Here is a 13900-nt window from a genome sequence, read left to right on the forward strand (position 1 = left end):
AAAAAAAAAAAAAAAAAAAAAAAAAAAAAAAAAAAAAAAAAAAAAAAAAAAAAAAAAAAAAAAAAAAACGTAATGATCAAGAACAAAAACTAAATAATCCAAGAAGAAGTGAGGAGAAGGTATCAAACTCTTGAACTTCCGCAACATAAAATGATGGTCTCGCCTATTATCGATCCAATATTGACAACTATTGGAACCGGGGTTTTCAACTACAAGTCTATGAATGACCACTGGCTTAGAGATAGAAAGTGGAGAGGGAAATAATTGAGAACAGAGGGAAAATCTCCAAAATCTGTACGACCGATAACTATCACACAGTGAGAGAAAGCGAGGAAGCAGCAGGATCCTCGTGTAAGCTTTATAGGATACATAAAGCTGTCCAGCCATGCAGGTAAGGCAAAGGGTTTGAGTTAAAGCAGAAAACAAAAAGATCAATAGGTGGACAAAATAATATAGCATAAAATCCAAATCCCTAGAACACAAAATACAAAATTTAATTTATTTTAAGTGATAATTGTGCAAGGTCGTCTGGTGACGAATCTACTGTCGGCTTCCCTCCTCAAAGAGCGCACACCTCTCTGGATGAACGAAGTCCCAATGGCCAAAAGAGTCTTTCCTGTCCAACTCAAATTGTTTTTTATTTCACTTTCGTCAACCTTCAATTCCTATAGACCAATTATCGATGAACCAATGCAAGACATTACATTTAGTTTGGCAAATATTCAATATAAGACGAACAGAAGCCTTGAAAAAGGTATGAAAAATAGCTCACACTGGAAAAGAGGAGTGATTATGACTACCAATATCGATAAATCAGCCAAGCGATCTCAAATATTTAAAAGGCACTTCTTCCCAGGGGAAGAAAGATAACTTTTCTCAGGAAGGTGAAGGCGGTGAGTTCCTCTTGAGTATTCTGAGAAAACTAAAAATTTTCTGTAAAGAATGCAAAAACTGACATGATACACCCAGAATTTTTATGCTGCTGCACCCGTACGACAAAGGGTCAATGAACAGTCCCCCAACGTCATCCGTGTAGTCATGGAATATTATCGGGGTAAGAACTAAGGATCCATTTACGAATGTATGTCTGGACTCCACGCTAACTGACAAAGACGAAACTATCACCACACACTTGGGCAACATGCATGGTGCAACAACCGCATATTGTTGTCGTTACTCGAATACTCTAAACAGTTCGATTCTTGGACAAAAGAATCAAATTGACTTCCGCAACAATACCGAGGATTTGCAGGTAATTGCAACACGAAACATAGGCAGTTAAAAAGTTCGACTTTATTGGTTCTTTCAGGATTTATAGCTACGAAACATTAGTTTCATAAACTTTTATCTTTTGAAAATGTGTTTCCGACCCCTGTCCTCGTCCTTCGGTTTCAGACAATTGGCCCATATGCATGGGCCGTGTTACTTTTTTAATTCTCCTTTTCTATATATATATATGGATAAATTATAGAACTTGAATATCACAAATCCTAACTTCCTTAACCCGACAGCACAGGGAGACCGCATGTGAAGAACTTTTAAAACAAGCAATCTGGTAAAAATCTGTTCCAATTGTTAAAACCTTAACTTTCTTTTGCCTAAGGTTCCTAGGTAGCAAATCCAAAAACCAACAAATTGACAAAAATATTACTATTGGGAATTTTCATATTATCTCCACATAGGCTAAAATGCCATACTTCGTACTTATTCTGAAATCAATTTCTCGAACCCTCGATATCAGGGTTGTTTAGGCACTTTCAGATCTCATTCCTTGTTTTTAAAAAACAATTGTATTTCTTTGACGCTGAATCCCTATCAACGCATCCCAATCTTAACTGCTTAGACCATACGAGGCAGCTAAATGAATGGAAGTCAGATCGAAAGAGTTTAAATCCACCGTCTGCATAGGAAAACATAGTTCGAAAAACGTTTGAATAATGCCACTCATTGTGATGTTTTTCAGATCTATCAAAATGCATATAATCGTGATGGCAAGCTTTAATCCATCCAGTCAACATTACTGTGCTAGTTCTAGAAACGCAACGCGCATACATTGCCACCCAAAAAGTGAACTGCATGACCCACGGTTCATGTAAAAAAAAAAAACCGACATTTTTTTAATGGAGGAGATGGAGGCATGAAGCACGAGGCGTGACCCATGGTGCAAATGAAATGGCCAAAGGCAAATCAAAAAATAAAGTGCATAATCCACAGCATAATGGATAATGGAATTTTACCACCCAAGTCCACCCCCGAATACTGTTTTCTTCTTAAGCTAAATATGAATTTATAAAAATTTAAGAAATCATTCGGGGCTATTGTTCTTTATACTGATGGGAAAGAAAGAAGCGTAGATTAAAATTTTGAGTTACTGCTTTTAGTAATCTCTTCTCTTCATGGAATCAAAAGGTCATCCTAATTTATTAATAAATAAGGTTAGAAAGCACCCTTGTCTTTGTACCCAATTATTTAGCAATTTAAGTGAAGTGAATTTAAATGTCAGATTGAAATGAGAACACCATCGATCAGATTAAAACAACACAGTTGAGGAGCTTTCGAAATCAAATGCATGAAAAGTTTTTGAAGTTTTGACTTTGACAACAAAATTCGAAGCACCGAAAAGAAAAGGTTGTCGTGGACGAATCAATCATGACATGTTTTGAATATAAACAGAAACAACACTCAAAGGAAATGATATGCAGCCTCTAATTAAAAGCTTAAAGAGCACGTTTAGGTGAGCAACAAAGAACTATTGGCACCTGAAGAAAAGGTATTTTCCCGACGGAAACTTGCAAACATGTGGGGCTAAGCACTATGTGGCAAGATTTTGAAATATTCTAAATTCTTAAAGCTGGATGGATTTCTGTCAATTCTCTCTCCAATTAAGATACAGAACCCAGAAACATGTCTCCAAACATGTTTTAGCAAATATCAAATCCATACATATTTCTTTGCATAACCAATACTATACTAATATGAACCGGTAACAAAGCACCAATTTAATTGCAACAAATATAAAACTGAGTGACGACATTGACGTGACGCCATTTCTTCCATATACGTGTTCCGATTTTTATATTTCCTTATTTCAGTCTAACCTCGTTAAAGCTAATACAAATTAGAACGCATGCACACGTCTGTGTATTTCCAGTTGTACGTTTTGCCTCCCATACCATATTAAAATTGATAAAGGAGCATGAATCATACTATAAGGTCGACGGCAAGATATTAACAAAAAAAAAAAAAAAAAAAATCTGATTCCCGAAGAATCCAAGGAATTATTTGAGACAGCCATAATGTGCCTAGCGATTTTGTGTTGTTAGAGGTATGAAAATGAAATTGAAAAGATATTTTCATTTTGTATCTAATGATTATAGAGATTATGAACATTTTCAAATCTATATCCAAAAGTAACTACGTTGTGACAACTTCCTTGAATAGTTTTCCAAAAAACTGAAGAGGAGACTGAGGAAATGTAGAGAAGGAAATAAAAACGGCACCTTCAACGCTGGGACCGTTCGATGTATTTAAAGCATCTTTTCTGGGCAGAAAATTTCAAAACCCAGAAGACGAGAAGACATATGGAAACAGTTCAGAGGTAGGAAATTCAAACAGCATCCTACCTAATACGTTGGGAAGTACTAATCTCAGAGGAAGTAAACCAGTCGCGACTTCTATAAACGAAATAAACAGTACCTTGCCAAAATTGGCTAAATTATATAAAATACCATCAAACTTTTACTTCATTTTAAAAATAATAAAAACTTTCAATAAACACTACTTTTAAAACAAATTCAAAAATAGCTTACAGGAGGTAAACGGTTATTAATTTAATTCAAAATTAATATCCTTAAATTTCAAAATAATAATAATAATAATAAGTTAGCAATACATTTAAAAAAGGGTATTAAAAAAATCAAAAGTTTAGCTAGTGATAAAAGATATTTTTTTTATTTTTTAAAAAAGAAAATAGAATGATAATAATAGTTTTTTAAAGTTTAATATTTTTTTAATAAAATACTAACTAGATTCACTCAAAAGTTAAGAGTATATAAAACCTTTTGAAAGTAAAAAAATATTTTAGAAACTAAACAAAGAAAATATATTTTCTATAATTTAGCCTTCAAAATGTTTATTTGAAGGATAAAAGAAGACGTATGGTCCTCCTTAGAAGATTTCAAAAGGTAAGGCACAGGCGGGCACGTGACTAAATTGACAAATGGACTAAGGAATGGTGCTTCAAAGACAGAAGTTGACCGAACAGACTGGCTTGCAGCCTTGTTTTCTCTGGTAAATGAAGGCAAGTGGAGTAGAATTATTGCTATGGTCAGTGGGTATGGGAATCTAATAGTAGGAGAGCCCGTGAAATTCATACCGTAGAGAGAGAATTTGAAGGAGCCATAATTTTGTCATCCATGAAAAGGATTTGCAGGGTCCCAAAATAAAGATATTCTGACTTCTGGCCTTGGGCCAGCTTCATCCACTAGATGATGGTAACCATTTAAGTCTTGTAATATTCCTTGGACGAGCAGTAAAATCTTCTTCGGGGTGGATGGCAGGTGCGCTTTCAGATCACACCAGACTGAAATTGTAAAATCATGACAATCCGTTCCTGGGCAGAGCTATGTAGTCAAACCCAGGAAATTAAAGCCCAGGACTGCTAGGACAGTACCTTGCGTAGCCTAGTAGTGTATATGAGGGGTAAAGGAAATTTCAAAAGAAATGTCAGTCTCTTGTACTGCTCAGTAGGAGATCTCGATTTCACTTTACAAATGAAAGATTCTCAATTTCCTGGCAGCTTTTAACATTTTTCTTCCCTGAGAAAAAAAGTGTTAAAAGAGAGCCTACATACAGTCAAATCCCCACCTAGTTTTGACAAACAACACAAAAGGTTTTGATTCAAAACTCCAAATAGTAAGCTTACAAACAGGAACACACTTATCCAATATTTTCTTCCCTAACTTCCAAAATTATTCAATGTAATCCCCACTTTCTGCCTTCCAAACTTTCACCCAAAGCACGTAACACAAGCATAATGCGGATTAGCCGGCAAGAACTCTTTACCTTCGCTGTTTCCTAAAATTTCTGGCTATTACAACCGCCCCTGTAAAATGGATACAACGGGATGTGCATCTCTGTTAGCGTCCCAACTCACCCACTTGCCCATATGGTCGTGATTAATAACGACCTTTCTGGTACACTGGCAAATACAAAATTTCTAAATAAATATCTTGACGCTGACGTCTCACGCTAACCAAAATGATATTTCTCGGGGTATGATCCCAGCTTGAGTACGGATAATTCATCTAGGGGATCTTCAAAACAGAGTCTCTCAAGATTCTCCACATTTTTTGCCACGTTCAAGTTCAATCAACATGACAATTACTTAATTTAAGTACCCTAGCTTTATGGAAATGGGTTGACCTGAAGTTCGATAAACTATATAGTATACAAGGTCCGGACCATTTGTCTTCCTCCCTCTATTCCTCCTTTTTGTTCCCGGTTTTCAAGCAAACTAACAGACAGCAAGTCAGCACGAAAATTATTCGACTTGTTCTCTGTGTATAGTTCGTTTATCCAACTTTGATACAGACAAAATCTCAACTATTCATTTTTTTTTTTTAGAAGCAAAAAAAAAAAAAAAAAAAAAAAAAAAAAAAAAAAAAAAAAAGCGAAATTCGGTTTGGCTTAANCATAGCGTGTAGGAGAGGCATAATCCTGGAAAATCTGACCAGTTACCGATTTTTCAGGACCTATGAGAATGAAATCACTGGTGTTATGCCAATCGTTTTGACGAAATGATCAAAAGGCGGGAAGACTTCTGGGCTGGAAAAATGGCGGGAAAAAAAATTAAATCCGATTCTACGAGTCAAATCCCAGGAGGAAATTGAGAATTCGCTTCAGCGGCGCAGCCCCAAACTCGGAAGGAAGATGACGATTTCATTAGACGCTCAAATTGACTAAACGAATAAAACTATTCCAAAGCCGAAAAAACACAGACGAAAAGGAAATGCAGTACAGTGAAGAAAACGAAAAGAAAGATTCGCCGTCAGAAACCAACACATAAATATTATCTCAACGCATTTCCTTTTCCTTTTCCTTTCCATTCCTTTCCTTCAATCTCCAAACCAAACCAAAACTCGAACAACGCTCCACACAACTACTCACTAAAGAATCAGTCAAGCACACATCAATATACCACAGTACTCCAAGTTTCCAAATCCAACCAAAACCAAAAACACAACCAGCAACAGAGAGAATAGAGAGAGGCATCATCAAAACCATCACATGCAAAGGCGTACATACACATTCATCATTCAAGAAAAAAAAAAAAAAAACGAACAATACAAAAACAACAGATACACACGCGTCAAAGTATCACAGATTAAAAAAAAAAACCGCTAACCTGGAAGCGTATCACGTACAGTAGGGCAATCTGGAGCTCGTTGAACAGACCTCCAAGAGCAGGATGAAGAAAATTACAGAGAGAGAAGAAGAAGAAGAAGAAGACGAGAGGAAGGAATTGGAAGGAGTGAGAGTGAAAAGAGGAGTGAGAAAGAACGCGCGATGAGAGAGAGAGAGAGAGAGAGAGAGAGAGAAGAACAAATAAAAGCGAGAAGAGAGAGAAAGTATTTGGCGCTGTGTGTGTATGTGTGTGTGTGAGGGTGTCCGTTTGGCTGGTGGGAAAGGCAAGGATCAGCTTTGATGGCGTCCAATCATATGGAGGGAATTTGTTCCTTTTTTTTTTCCTTTTTTATTTAATTTATTATTTCTCTCCTTTCATTATTTATGTTTTATCATCTTCGCAATAATATGATATGGTCAATCAACCCCTTAGACGTTCCATTCCGCTTTTTTATTTGTATATATTATATCTCGTAACATAATTTACTACTTGTTATTTTGTGAGATCTCACATCGGTTAGAGAAAGAAACGAATCCTTATAAACGTGTGGAAACTTCTCACTAATATACATGTTTTAACGGGCTAAAGCGGACAATATCTGTTAACAGTGGTCTTCAACTGTTATAAATGGTATCAAAGACAGATATTAGGCTATGTGCCAAGGAGGGCATTGAGCCCCCTAGAGGATCGGATTGTGGCCTCTGTTGCTGCAAGTTAGGTGGTCTTATCGTAGTAACACTATTGAGATGATTTAATCTGTAACTGCTACCACTGATTTGATTCAAATCATTCGTGTGAGAATATGTAAATAAGAGACTCCTGCGCAATAAGTTTGTATAGGCTCGAACCACAAAATATTTTATTCATATTTATAAATTTGTTAATTGAAAAAATAAATTTTGTATAGGATTTTAATCTCTCGAGTTACTGTTATGAGGTTCTACACGTGAGAGCCAACCCTAACTCATCCGAGCCAAAGGAAATTAGGGTTTAGTCTATCCACGAGTAGTATGTTTCAATTAAGAAAAGTTTGATGATATTTAGAACACGACTAAAATCTATCATCGGCTGAAAAACAGGAAAAAATTATAGTTATATAAATGACAAACAACATCCTTGTGTTGATACGAGACATTTTTAGGTGAAATCAGATAATATCATACTATTGTAATTTTCGTAAAAAAAAAAAAAAAAAAAAAAAAAAAAAAAAAAAAAAAAAAAAAACNTTTTTTCTTATAAAATAAATATATATATATGGCTCAATCTATTTTTAGTAAAATAATATATTAATAAGCTTGTTTTTTTTTTTTTTAAATATTCTTTTTTCCGACTTTCACTTAGAGGCTTCCCCTCAAGATTCTAAAACGCGTATGCAAGTTTCCACATCTTTACGAGGAATGTTTCTTTCCCCTCTCGAATCGATATAGGATCTCACAATCCACCCTCCTTGAGGGCTCAGCATCCTCGTTGGCACACTGCCAGTGTCTGACTATAATACCATTTGTAACAGTCAAAGCTCACCATCAGTCGACATTGTCCACTTTAACCTATTATGCATCATCGTCACATATTTATTTAATATCGGTAAATTTCCACCAACTAAATTTAAGAAAATCTCCTCCACTAATTATTCAAATAGACAAACCAGCTCTTAATACTAAATTATCAAAAATCCACAATTAAAAATAATCAAATTACATATTCATTAAAGAGAATATATAAATAAATTTTTTTTTTAAAAAAAAAAAAAAGAGTATAAATTAAGGTGAAACTTTATGAAGGAAGCATCCACTTTTTAATTGAGACTTTATGGAAGAAGTAATAAAATATTAAGATGGTCCTTACCAGCCATGAACCGGATTCTACTTTAATTTTTGACCTAAGATTAATTACAACTTTATGCCTTTAATATTCCTTTATTTAATTTCTTACACTAATGTCACGTGACGCTCTACCACCTTATGTTAAAACTTTATATAATTTATTTATCATCTTTTCCTAACTTTTATGCATATTCAAGTGTGCAATATTTATTTATTTATTTTATTTATTTATTTATTTATTTATTTGTTGCCTTTACTAAAAGGCATCCCACTATATGGTGTAATACCTTTATAGCCCACCACCTTTCTACACATTAAAATGAGATTCCACTTAAAATAATGAACTAATTTTGGACTTGTTTGGTAAATTACCTATTTTTAGGCATTAAACTCATTTTGGCTCAAGCTTAATTTAATGTAATTAATTTCGCTTTTTATTTTATTTTTTTTTTGTAATTCAAAATTTTCACTCCAAATAATAATAATAATTTACAAAATTATTTTATTATTATTATTATTATTATTATTAATTTAGCTCGGATTGGAATGTCAACTCTAAACATTTCTTAGTAGTTAAGATATCGTTTTTTTTAATAGTGTGAAGGTAAAGAATAGATACTCGTATAATATTGTAATTTGTCTTGGGAGTATTTATAATATATATATATATATATATATATATATATATATATATATATATTATTATATAAAATACTCATAAATTTTGAGATTTGTTTCCATTATATCTTTAAATTTTGGGACGTTTTATTTTTATTTTTTAATTTAAAAGTTTGTTCCAAAATTAGGTTTAAATTTTGAAATATTTTAGAAATTTTGTAATTTTTGAAATATTTGTTCCAATTTGTTTTAAGTAGGGGTTTGTATAGGACTTGGTCACTCGACTAACCTAAACCACCCAACCAAAATCATAAAGGTTGGATTGAGTTGAATTTTTTTTGTAATTTGACTCACTTTGCGAGTTGACATTTTTTAGACGAGTCAACCGAACAAACTCGAGAATAGGGTTACAATCCAACACAATCGTACCTTCCTTTTAAAAAGATTATGAATACTTACCGTTTTGCAATCGATGTTAGTCATACGTTGTTGTGACTTAAAACGACTAGACAACCCAACTCAACCCAACCGGAAAGTAGATAGTTGGGTTGGATTATAAACTTTATTCGAGTTGCTCGAGTCGCCGAATCAACATAGGTGAGATTCCCGATGTGGATTGATTCTTTTATATTATTTATATTATCAGGCTCGGTTTTGCGCCCATTCCATGTTTTGTTGCGTTGTCATGCAAAACAAAGCCATGACTCAGTCTCTCTCTGTCTCTCTTTGTGCGCCGTCCGTATTTTTAAGGTCCTTGTTTCATCGCTATCCTCTCCTCTTATATTATCTTCTCTTCTATCAATAAATTATTCCATTTTTTTTTTTTTTTTTGCATTCTATATGCCACAAAATAAATTAACAAATATCCGCTATCCCGTTTTGAACCTCCGACCTCAAAGAAAAATAGTATATAATATGTTAACTTTAGCCGATTGAATCTAAAAACTCTCGTAAATGATTTGAATATACAAACTCGATTGAGACTTGATATTGGTTGGAGAGGAGAATGAAACATTTCTTATAAGGGTGTGGAAATCTCCCTCTAATAAATGCGTTTTAAAAATCGTTATACGTAACGGGCCAAAGTGGACCATATTTGCTAGTTTTGGACTTTGACTTTGTACGAGCGGTGTGCTAGCGAGGATGCTGGGCTCTCAATGAGAGTGAATTGTGAGATCGCACATTGATTGAAAATGAGATGAAAAATGAAGGGTGTAGAAACTTCTCCCTAGTTTTAAAATACATTAATGAAACACTCATCCAAAAAAAGATTTTTTTTTATTTTTTTATTTAAATTTATCTCGCGGTAATTTGAAAAAATAAAATAAAATAAAATAATTTAAAACATTAAAAGAAAAATAGATAATAATGAGGTAATATAAAATATTTAAAACAAATATTTGAAACGCAAGTGGAAGGTAGAAAGACAGCGATAAGATTTCATGCACGTAGCTTTACTTTCGGCCTTTTTTTTTAAAAAAAAAATATATATATTTAATTATTTATTTATTTATTTATTTATTTATTTTGGGAATTTCAATTTGGACATCTACAACTCTTCCCTTCCATCATTATTCATCACTTTTCTATTGACCAAAAACCAAACATAATACACTTCAAATTCCACACACCATCCTATGCTTACGGACATTTCCTTTTCCTATCTTTTCCGACGCTTTCTTTTTCTCGTTCGTCTTAACTATATTCACGCGCTTTCTACATATCTCATGATCACGAACAATGTCGCTCTCTTTCGTGATGCTTACATAGAGTTGGACGTAGTCAAATAAAAAATTGATCGTTTTCATTGAATTCAGTTTAAGAAGCTTGGATATTTCCCACTCGAGACTCCTATATGAATTACTAAGCGTGAGAGGAGCCATAATATAAAGAGCGACCCACGTCTCTCCGTGCTTGACTTTCACATTTTTAATCATTTTCTTGTTTAATTTACTATTTTAGTTTTTATTGATTGTGAGTTTAGTTACTTTTCAAATATTGGTCGTGAAAGTTTTTTTTTTTTTTGGAGAGATTAGTTGTGAGGTTTGTAGAGCCGATGTAATACCCCAAGTCCACTACTAAAAGATATTGTCCGCTTTGGCCCGTTACGTATCGCCGTTAACCTCACGGTTTTAAAACGCGTATGCTAGAGAGAGGTCTCTAAACCCTTATAAGAAATGGTTCGTTCCCCTCTCCAACTGATGTGAGATCTCACAATCGGTTTGAGAGGGGAACAAACATTGCTTATAAGGATGTGAAAACCTCTCCCTGACACATTTGAAAATCTTGAGAGGAAACCCAGAAGTAGAAGTCCAGAGAGGACAATATCTACTAGTAATGAACTTGGACTGTTACAAATGGTGTTAGAGCCAGATACCAAGCGGTGTGCCAGCGAGGAAGCTGAACCCTAAAAAAGAGTGGATTGTGAGATCCCACATCGGTTGGAGAGGGGAACAGAGCATCCCATATAAGAGTGTGGAAACCTCGCCCTAACATATGTATTTTGAAACCGTGAGGCTGATAGCAATACGTAACGGGCTAAAGCAGATAATATCTGTCAGCGATGAGCTTGGGTTGTTACAGCCCATCTTCGTCAATTTAGATGATAACAAAGACTTCTCGAGAAACCAAGGATAACATTGCAATGACATCACGAGAAATAGAAAAGAATGTTCTATGTCGAAGGGACTCGATGCTACCAAGGACTCAAATGAAAGAAGTTATTAGTAAAACAGATGTGGCGATGATCCACCAATCATAAGATGCCTCGTGGCATTATGCTGGGCTGTAGAAATGACATGGACGAACACGTTGACATATGTCGCTGTATAATTAATTAAAAAGAAAAGAAAAAAGAATTAAATATTCAACTGTCACAATTCATAATATAATATCATTACGTTTTTAGCCTATCACGAATTGACACGTGTGTTTTTATTTTAATTATTTAATCGTAATTATAGTAGATATATATTTAAAACATTTTAATTAAATAAATGGCTTTTGGAATATTAAAACCAACCAAAAAAAAGATGTATAATTAAAGCACTTTTTAAATAAAGCAATACTTTTGATTAGTAAAAAAAAAAAAAAAACATTTTATTATTTTAATATTTTGAAATATACCCTAAGAGGAACACAAGAAGGATTTTTTTATTTATTTTATTTTTAAATGCTTTGGGAGAAGCCTAGAAATTAGTGGAAATTAGTGGAAATTAGTGGAAATTAGGCGTAAATTACGTTTATAATTTATTTTATAATGGGGTTTGAACAACTTTTCAATATTTCAAAAGTTCCCCTGTTCTCTCTCATTATTGCAAAACTGTCTAAACGTTTAAAGCATTCAAACAATCTAAAAAGCTTTTCATATCATTTAATTTCTAAAATATTATTAAAAAAAACATCCTTATTTTCTTTTAATTTATTATGAAAATTAAGAATATTTGACGATGTAACTAATGTTACTGATGTATTGTGACTATGTGAATATTTTAATATTTTAAATTTATGAGATTTTAGTTATTAACGTAACATATATGGTTGATAAGTATGATTTTCTTTTAAATAATGAAAAAGAGCAACACGACAATTAAACCCAATCTAAAAAATAGAGAGCTGGGTTGGGTCAGGTTGTGAACTTCATTCGAGTTGTTTGAGTTACCAACCGTGATCGATTAGAGAGGGGAATGAAGCATTCTTTATAAGGGTGTAAAAACCTCTTCATAGCAGACTCATTTTAAAAATATTGAGTGGAAGCCCGAAAGGGAAAGCCCAAAGACAATATCTACTGATAGTGGGTTTGAGCTGTTACAAATAATATTAGACTCAAACACGGAGATGTGCCAGCAAGGACGTTGAGACTCACATCAAATGGAGATATGAGCGAAATATTCCTTATAGCTGTGATTGAACTTTTCTAATGAATAGGACAACAAATTTTTTATGATGACATAAATAAATATCGATTTTTCTAAACATGTTTCGACATGTTTGGATGGTCTCAAAATTACGACATTAGTATATTCCAAGTGTCCTCTACGTGGTCGATTAAATTAACATATAGTTTATATAAAAAAAAAAAAATCACATCGGAAAGAAATTGACACAAGACAAAAGGAGACAAAAGAAAAATATATAATAAGATATTCGATAGTAACATTTACATAAATGACTTTATATTATATAATATGCCATAAATGGGAATAAATCAAATGCTATCACCATCTTAAATATTTGATTTTAAAAAAATCACATTCATGTCACAAAAAATGGCTGGGGATAATACTAGAATATCCCCCAAGGACACAGTACCAATGACTTCCACGTGTCAGTTTATCAGCCATTGAATTTGTTTGTGTTTTAGTGGAGCAAAAAGAAGCGAAAGCCCCCCCGGCATGCAATATCTGATGCCACGTGCCCTCCCCCAAAAGGATACTATTAATACTAATAATTAAATTAACAAAAAATGTGTGTGAATTTACTTTATTTAAAAAAAATTCTTAAATTTTTTAATTTTTTTTAATAATATTCATTTACTTAACAAAAATAAAAATATTTCAAAAATAGCGTTATAGTTAATTTTAGATAAAGGGTTTGTTATATTTTATCTTAAAAATACCCCAGCTTTCAAAATATTTTAATTAATTTTTTTTTATTAATATATTTATACATTTTAAAAAAAAATTTAAGAACATTTTAATTTTTTTCTCTTTTTATTTAATAATTGATGTTAAAAAGAAAAAGAGATAAAATTAGGGTTTCACATTTACTGTTGAAAAGAATTTATATAGGAATGGAACTTTATTCTTTTTGTTCCCCATCATAAATTTATTATTTTAATTTTTTTTTTTTAAAAAAAAGGTACGGATATTTAAATAATATTTATAATTATATTAATTACGAAAATAGAGACAGCCCATGGTTTTGGAAAATCCTACAGCAAAACAAACTGAAGTAAGGTAGACGTCAGGAGGTGATGAACTAAAATAATAATTGAGAACACGAAAATTAAAAAAAAAAAAAAAAAAAAAAAAAAAAAAAAAAAAAAAAAAAA

General features: G+C 32.9%; 1 protein-coding gene across 5 annotated transcripts in view; it reads right to left on the reverse strand.

Annotated features, from left to right (window-relative positions):
• The window catches only part of LOC111446224 (alpha,alpha-trehalose-phosphate synthase [UDP-forming] 1-like), a 17226-nt gene extending 10656 nt beyond the window's left edge, over nt 1-6570 (reverse strand). The window contains exons 1-2 of one of the 5 annotated variants that reach the window (XM_023084943.1): nt 6407-6570; nt 575-665 (exon numbers count right to left, since the gene is read on the reverse strand). The gene's annotated coding sequence lies outside the window, so the exon portion shown is untranslated. Of the gene's footprint in view, nt 1-128; nt 543-574; nt 666-772; nt 952-6406 lie in introns of those variants that run through there. The other 4 variants (XM_023084944.1, XM_023084942.1, XM_023084946.1 and 1 more) reach the window with 4 other exon arrangements.
• Nucleotides 6571-13900: the final 7330 nt, after the last annotated feature.

The sequence above is a fragment of the Cucurbita moschata genome, unplaced genomic scaffold, assembly GCF_002738365.1.
Source record: "Cucurbita moschata cultivar Rifu unplaced genomic scaffold, Cmos_1.0 Cmo_Scf00008, whole genome shotgun sequence".
Classification (NCBI taxonomy): Eukaryota; Viridiplantae; Streptophyta; class Magnoliopsida; order Cucurbitales; family Cucurbitaceae; genus Cucurbita; species Cucurbita moschata.